Genomic DNA, 6164 nt, shown 5'->3' with positions numbered 1-6164 from the left:
AAAAAGATACCCAATAGTAGCCCAATAGCTACATGACAATGTGCTGACCATTGTTAGTTAATATGGGAATGTCATGCAAAACCAAAATGAAATGCAAATTCATATCTATAAAGAATCTTATAATTAAAAATGGGGATGTGGGAAGACAGTAGGAAAGAAGTGAATAACAAAGTAAAATTACATATATCAAAACACAATAATGGCCTTTCCACGCTGCCCAGGGACGGGTCCATACGGCGTTGTTCTTGATTCCCGTCGTAACTTAAAAAAGAAGCTTACACAATGTCCGGAGCCCTTGATATCCTACAGATGAAGGAGGAGGATGTCCTCAAATTCCTTGCCGCGGGAACCCACTTAGGCGGCACCAACCTTGACTTTCAGATGGAGCAGTACATCTACAAAAGGAAGAGTGATGGTATCTACATCATAAGTCTGAAGAGGACCTGGGAGAAACTGTTGCTTGCAGCTGGTGCTATTGTTGCCATAGAGAACCCTGCTGACGTCAGCGTCATCTCCTCCAGGAACACTGGCCAGTGAGCGGTGCTGAAGTTCGTTACAGCCACTGGAGCCACTCCCATTGCTGGCCGCTTCACACCTGGGACCTTCACCAACCAGCTCCAAGCAGCCTTCAGGGAGCCACGGCTTCTAGTGGTGACTGACCCCAGGGCTGACCACCAGCCCCTCACAGAGGCCTCTTATGTCAACCTGCCCACCATCGCTCTGTGCAACACGGATTCTCCTCTGCGCTATGTTGACATTGCCATCCCTTGCAACAACAAGGGAGCTCACTCAGTGGGTCTGATGTGGTGGATGCTGGCCCGGGAAGTACTCCGCATGCGTGGCACTATCTCCCGTGAGCACCCATGGGAGGTGATGCCTGATCTTTACTTCTACAGAGACCCAGAGGAGATTGAGAAGGAGGAGCAGGCTGCTGCTGAGAAGGCCGTGACCAAGGAGGAATTCCAGGGCGAATGAACTGCACCAGCTCCTGAGTTCACAGCTGCGCAGCCAGAGGTGGCAGACTGGTCTGAGGGTGTGCAGGTGCCCTTTGTACCCATCCAGCAGTTCCCTACTGAGGACTGGAGCTCCCAGCCAACCACTGAGGACTGGTCAGCAGCTCCCACAACGCAGGCCACTGAGTGGGTTGGAGCCACCACTGAGTGGTCCTGAGCTGCTCTGCAGACACCTGAGCAAAGGGAGAAATGGAAGGAAAATAAAGTCTCTAAAAGTTGAAAAAAAACCATAATAATGAAATCCATTACTTTGTATGCTAATTTATAATAGCACTCTTTAAAAATATATACATACACTGGTCAGGTTGAGGATACAGCTCCATCTACAAGGCTCTGGGTTTCTCAGTAACACATACATGGAAGTGGGGGGAATAGGAGAATGCTGCACACACATAAGAGTGTATCAGGGATAGTAGAAGGCTGAAACAAGAGATCACTTTATTATTTTAAGGCAAGTCTGGATAATGGTATATTTTTAAAGTAACAGCATACTCCCACTAGCAATGGTGTTCCCCTTTCTCCACAACCTCACTAGCATATGCTGTCACTTAAGATTTTGGATCGCAGCCATTCTGATGAGAATAAGATGGAATCTCGGGGTAGTTTGGTTTGTATTTCCTTGATGACTAAGGACATTGAACATTTCTTTAAGTGCTTCTTGGTCATTTACTATTCCTCTGTTGAGAATTCTCTGTTTAGCTCTGTACCCCATATTTTAATTATATTATTTGGTTTGTTGGTGTTTAATTTCTTGAGTTCTTTATATATTTGGATATTAGCCCTCTGTTGGATGTAGGATTGGTGAAGATCTTTTCCCTTTCTGTTGGTTGCCATTTTGTCCCATTGACAGTGTCCTTTGCTTTACAGAAGCTTTTCAGTTTCATGAGGTCCCAGGAAGTCTATGTGGGTCACTCTAGTTGAGACTCCTAATAGTGGGAAATATGGAACCTGAAGTGGCCACCTCCTGTATCCAGGCAGGACTTCCAGTGGAGGGATAAGGGATAAGGACACCAACCCACCCAAAAAACCTTCAACCCCAAATTTGTCCTGCCTACAAGATGTGCAGGGACAAAGATGGATCAGATATTGAGAGAATGTCCAAACAAAGACTGGCCCTACTTGAGACCCATCCCATGGGGGGAGAACCAATCCCTGACACTATTAATGTTATTCTGAAAGATTTATAGACAGGAGTCTAGCATAGCTCTTTTGAAAGACTTCACCCAGAAGGTGATAGAAACAGATGCAGAGACCTACAGCCAAATAGTAAGTGGAGCACAGGGAGTCTTGTGAAAGAGTTGGGGGAAGGATTGAGGGAGCTGGGGGGAGGTTGTCAAGGACACCACAAGAAGACCTACAGAGTAAACTAGAGGAGGTTCACAGAGATTGAATCTCCAACCAAAGAATGTGCATGGGCTGGACCTAAGCCCCTGCACATATGTAGCAGATGTGCAGCTTGGTCTTCATGTGGATCCCCCAACAACTGGGGAAGGGGCCATCGCTGAATCTGATGTTTCCCTTTAGATCCCATTCCCCTAACTGGGCTGCCTTGCCTGACCTCAGTGGAAGAGCATACACGTAGGTCTGCAGCGACTTAATGTGCCAGGGTGGATTGGTATCCATTGGGGACCTATACCTTTTCTGAGGAGGAAAGGGGAGATAGGGGAGAGGGGTTTGTGAAGGGAAGGAGATTGGAAGGAGAGGAGTCTGGCTGTAATCAAGATGTAAAGTGATTAAATAAATAAATAAAATTTAAAAATAACAGTGTAAAAGTAAGGCTTTAAAACAAATAAAACCTGAAAACAAGTACTGTCAGAGATGTAAAAACTTTGGAGCTAACGGAATGCAATATGGTATTGTTACTTAGGATAAAGGTTGGCAATTCTTCTAAGTTAAACATAAAGTTGTCATATGATCCATCCTAGGTGTACAGCCAAGAAAAGTAAAAGCATGTGTTCATAGGAAAAGATGCACACAAAAGCTTTTCTCTCGAATGTTCATTATATCCCAAAGAGGAAGGAATCCAAATATCCATCAACTGATGACTAAACAAAATGTGATCCACCCATAAAATGTAATTTCTTTCAGTTATGAAAATAATAATGTAGTGGTACATGCTGCAAGACGAATAAGCATTGAAACAAGGATGCTAAATGACAAAAGCTCAATACATAAGGATATATGTGTGTGTGTGCGTGTGTGCGTGTGTGTGCGTGTGTGTGTGCGCGCGCACGTGTATGTGCGTGTGTGTGTGCGTGCGTGTGCATGCGTGTGCGTGTGCGTGCATGTGTGCGTGTGCGTGTGTGTGTGTGCGTGTGTGTGCGTGTGTGTGTGGTTTCATCTATAAGAAATTTCTGGAATAGAAAGTCCATAGGGAGAGGAGGTATATTAGTGAGTGTGAAGAACTAAGTAGAAGACTGTGGGTATGGTGTTTCTTGGGAGTATGGGAAAATAATCATTTTTTTTTAAATTTGGGCCTTTATTTTAATCTCTTCCTTTAAGATGCTACATAGTTCAGCAGAACTGGATCGGTCTTTCACGGCATGAAATTAATTCACAGTCAAGACTCTTCAGCAGCAGCAGATGGATTTGCTCAGGAGCTCTCCCCGCGACCTCTGTGCCCCTCGCCCTCTGCAGCCTGACTCATTCATCCTGAGAAGGCCAGCCAGTCAGCACTGTCCTGTGCTCTGAAGGATGAGCGGTAGGGAGAATGGAGAAAGAACAGTCCAGAAGGCCAGGTGATCCAGAGCTGACTGCCTCAGGGCAGCTGTTACTGACCTACAACAAAACACTTCCTGACAGCTGTCTCCTGACTGAGACCCTCCCCATCCCTCAGACCTCTAGACACAGAGACACAGTGCTCACATGGCAGCAGCCCCTCACTGGTGGCCTGTAGCACGCGTGACATGCAGGCTGCAGCACTGCCTGTACTCTGGTGACAGTAGGAACACATGAGATGAAATACATTAAATAAGTTAAATATGCATTACACATCTCTGATTAACATCTCAGTTTCACTACACGAACCAACAGTAATTTAGCTTGGTCTCTATAAGAGAACAGAGCACAGACTTGGATTTCCAAGTGTTGGGTCAGTCAATCCACTCGTGTCTCTCTCTCTCATGACCTATAGGTATAAAAGATGTGGCCACTGTGCAATGCGTTCCAGCTTCTGTACCTCTGTAGGCCTGAGGAGCTGATGTTTAGACAGAACAGCAGGCTTGAGAAGCTGCCTGGGTGAGAGAAGACAGCACACCCCACCTTCAGGACTCCCGCTCCCACAGGCCAGCCCCAACATGTGAGGAAGAGCTTCTCGCTTTAAGAGAGGTGATCTAGCAACATGTGTCAAGGCCCACCCAAGTCTAAGGTGACAGCTACAATATGCCACTGTGGCTGATCACAGCGTCTTCAGCAACAGACCATTCTTTCCCCATCTGTTTACTATACGTTTAACTTTCTAAAAGACCATTATATTATGCTATATTTGTTTGTGCATTTGTGTGTGCGTGGGGAGGGCTATTTAAAGGCCAGACCTATGAGACGTCATCATACATTAATTTCTTTTTACTCATGGTTATGACAAATTTAAATCCCACGATGTGGTAGATCCATCAATCCAATCTGCCATCCCTCGCATGCGGCCTCTACAAGGCTACCTTCGCTATAATGACCCCAATGATAAATAAGAAAACCACCAGAGCCAGCAGTCCGGCCCTGAGACTTTCCTCCTTCCTGGGGGCAGTCAGAACCGCCTTGGGGCTGCAGTGTCTTCCTCATTGGAAGCCCGTCTTCTTCCTTGAGCTGCCTGCTCTCTTCCCGCAGCCTCTGCACCTCCCCTGCAACCGCTTGCATTCTTCCAGCACTTTCTTCACTTCGGTGTCATCAAGAGACGACGTCAGGGACTTAGTGGCTGCCGGTGCTTCTGTCTTGGATGCACTTGTGGGTATAATTTTATTTATCTCTACATCATGTGGTTTAGCGTTTTCTGCTGGCAATTCAAACACACATCTAAGTTTTGAGTCCATAAGGTCTTCCGGTTTTGCCTCCTTCCATACGGCCTCCATATCAGAAGTGTCAGGCGGAGCAAACATAGATTAAACCATAAAATTGTGTTTACTACTTTAAACCCCTACCCAGATCTAGCCAATGGTCAGAATATTCTCCACAGTTGAGTGGAGAGTGTGATACGACTTTCTCATGTACTCTGGTGCCTCACATTTGACCATGTCCCCTGGAGGGGGAGACCTGGTGGCACTCAGAGGAAGGACAGCAAGTAGCCAAGAAGAGACTTGATACCCTATGAGAATATACAGGGGGACGTAATCCCCCTCAGGAACAGTCATAGGGGAGGGGAATAATGGGAAAATGGGAGGGGGGAGGAATGGGAGGATACAAGGGATGGGATGAACATTGAGATGTGACAAGAATAAATTAATAAAAAAAAAAGAAAAAAAGAAAAAAATTGTGTTTACTTTTTTCATTGGAATCATAATCAAAAGGCTGTAACATCATGGACACATTGAGAGAGGCCCCGGCATCGATGACCCCACTGTTGGGCCGCACGCAGTACCGGCATGGTGCTGTGGTCTTCACTTTAAAACACGCATTTCGGTCTGTTAGGTTGCCAAGCTTTAGGTTGGTGGTAATGACATCAGTGAAGGTCCCTCAGAACTTGAGCTCGTGCTGTGGCTCGAGGCTCAAGACCTGCTCCACCTTTGCCATGGTCCTCCCTGTCATCGGGAGGGGCAGCGTCGTGGACTGGGGGTGGGGGGGGGCGGCCTGGTTGGTGGAGTGCAGGGGCGGAGCGGGAAAATATTCTTAAGTTTATGTACTAGTGATCATTGTGTAACACTATGAATAGGCTTGTAAATTATAGGATCATATATTTTTCAAGATAAAATTGTGAATTTTAAGTGTTGTAAACTATCTCCAAACAGTAAAATAAAATATGTGCTTCCTTGGGAAGAGCAAGCATGACCTGGAGCACCCACTGAGATGCAGGAATCATGACCAAGAGCCCTGAGTGAGATCCAGCATTCCTGAGGATGAGTACCCAGTAAGATGCCGCAATCATGATTGAGACTACCCAGTGAGATGCCGCAATCATGATTGGGACTACCCAGTGAGATGCAGCAATCATGACTGGGAGTA

The 6164-nt window shown here is 46.2% G+C and overlaps 2 pseudogenes; one reads left to right on the top strand and one right to left on the bottom strand.

The window, feature by feature from the left end:
* The first annotated feature begins 271 nt into the window (after positions 1–271).
* LOC127184870 (40S ribosomal protein SA-like) lies at positions 272–1240 on the top strand (annotated as a pseudogene).
* A 3402-nt stretch (positions 1241–4642) lies between these two features.
* LOC127184872 (vesicle-associated membrane protein-associated protein B-like) lies at positions 4643–5735 on the bottom strand (annotated as a pseudogene).
* Positions 5736–6164: the final 429 nt, after the last annotated feature.

This window comes from Acomys russatus, chromosome X (assembly GCF_903995435.1).
Source record: "Acomys russatus chromosome X, mAcoRus1.1, whole genome shotgun sequence".
Taxonomy (NCBI): Eukaryota; Metazoa; Chordata; class Mammalia; order Rodentia; family Muridae; genus Acomys; species Acomys russatus.
This window is presented reverse-complemented; position numbering and strand designations above follow the sequence as displayed.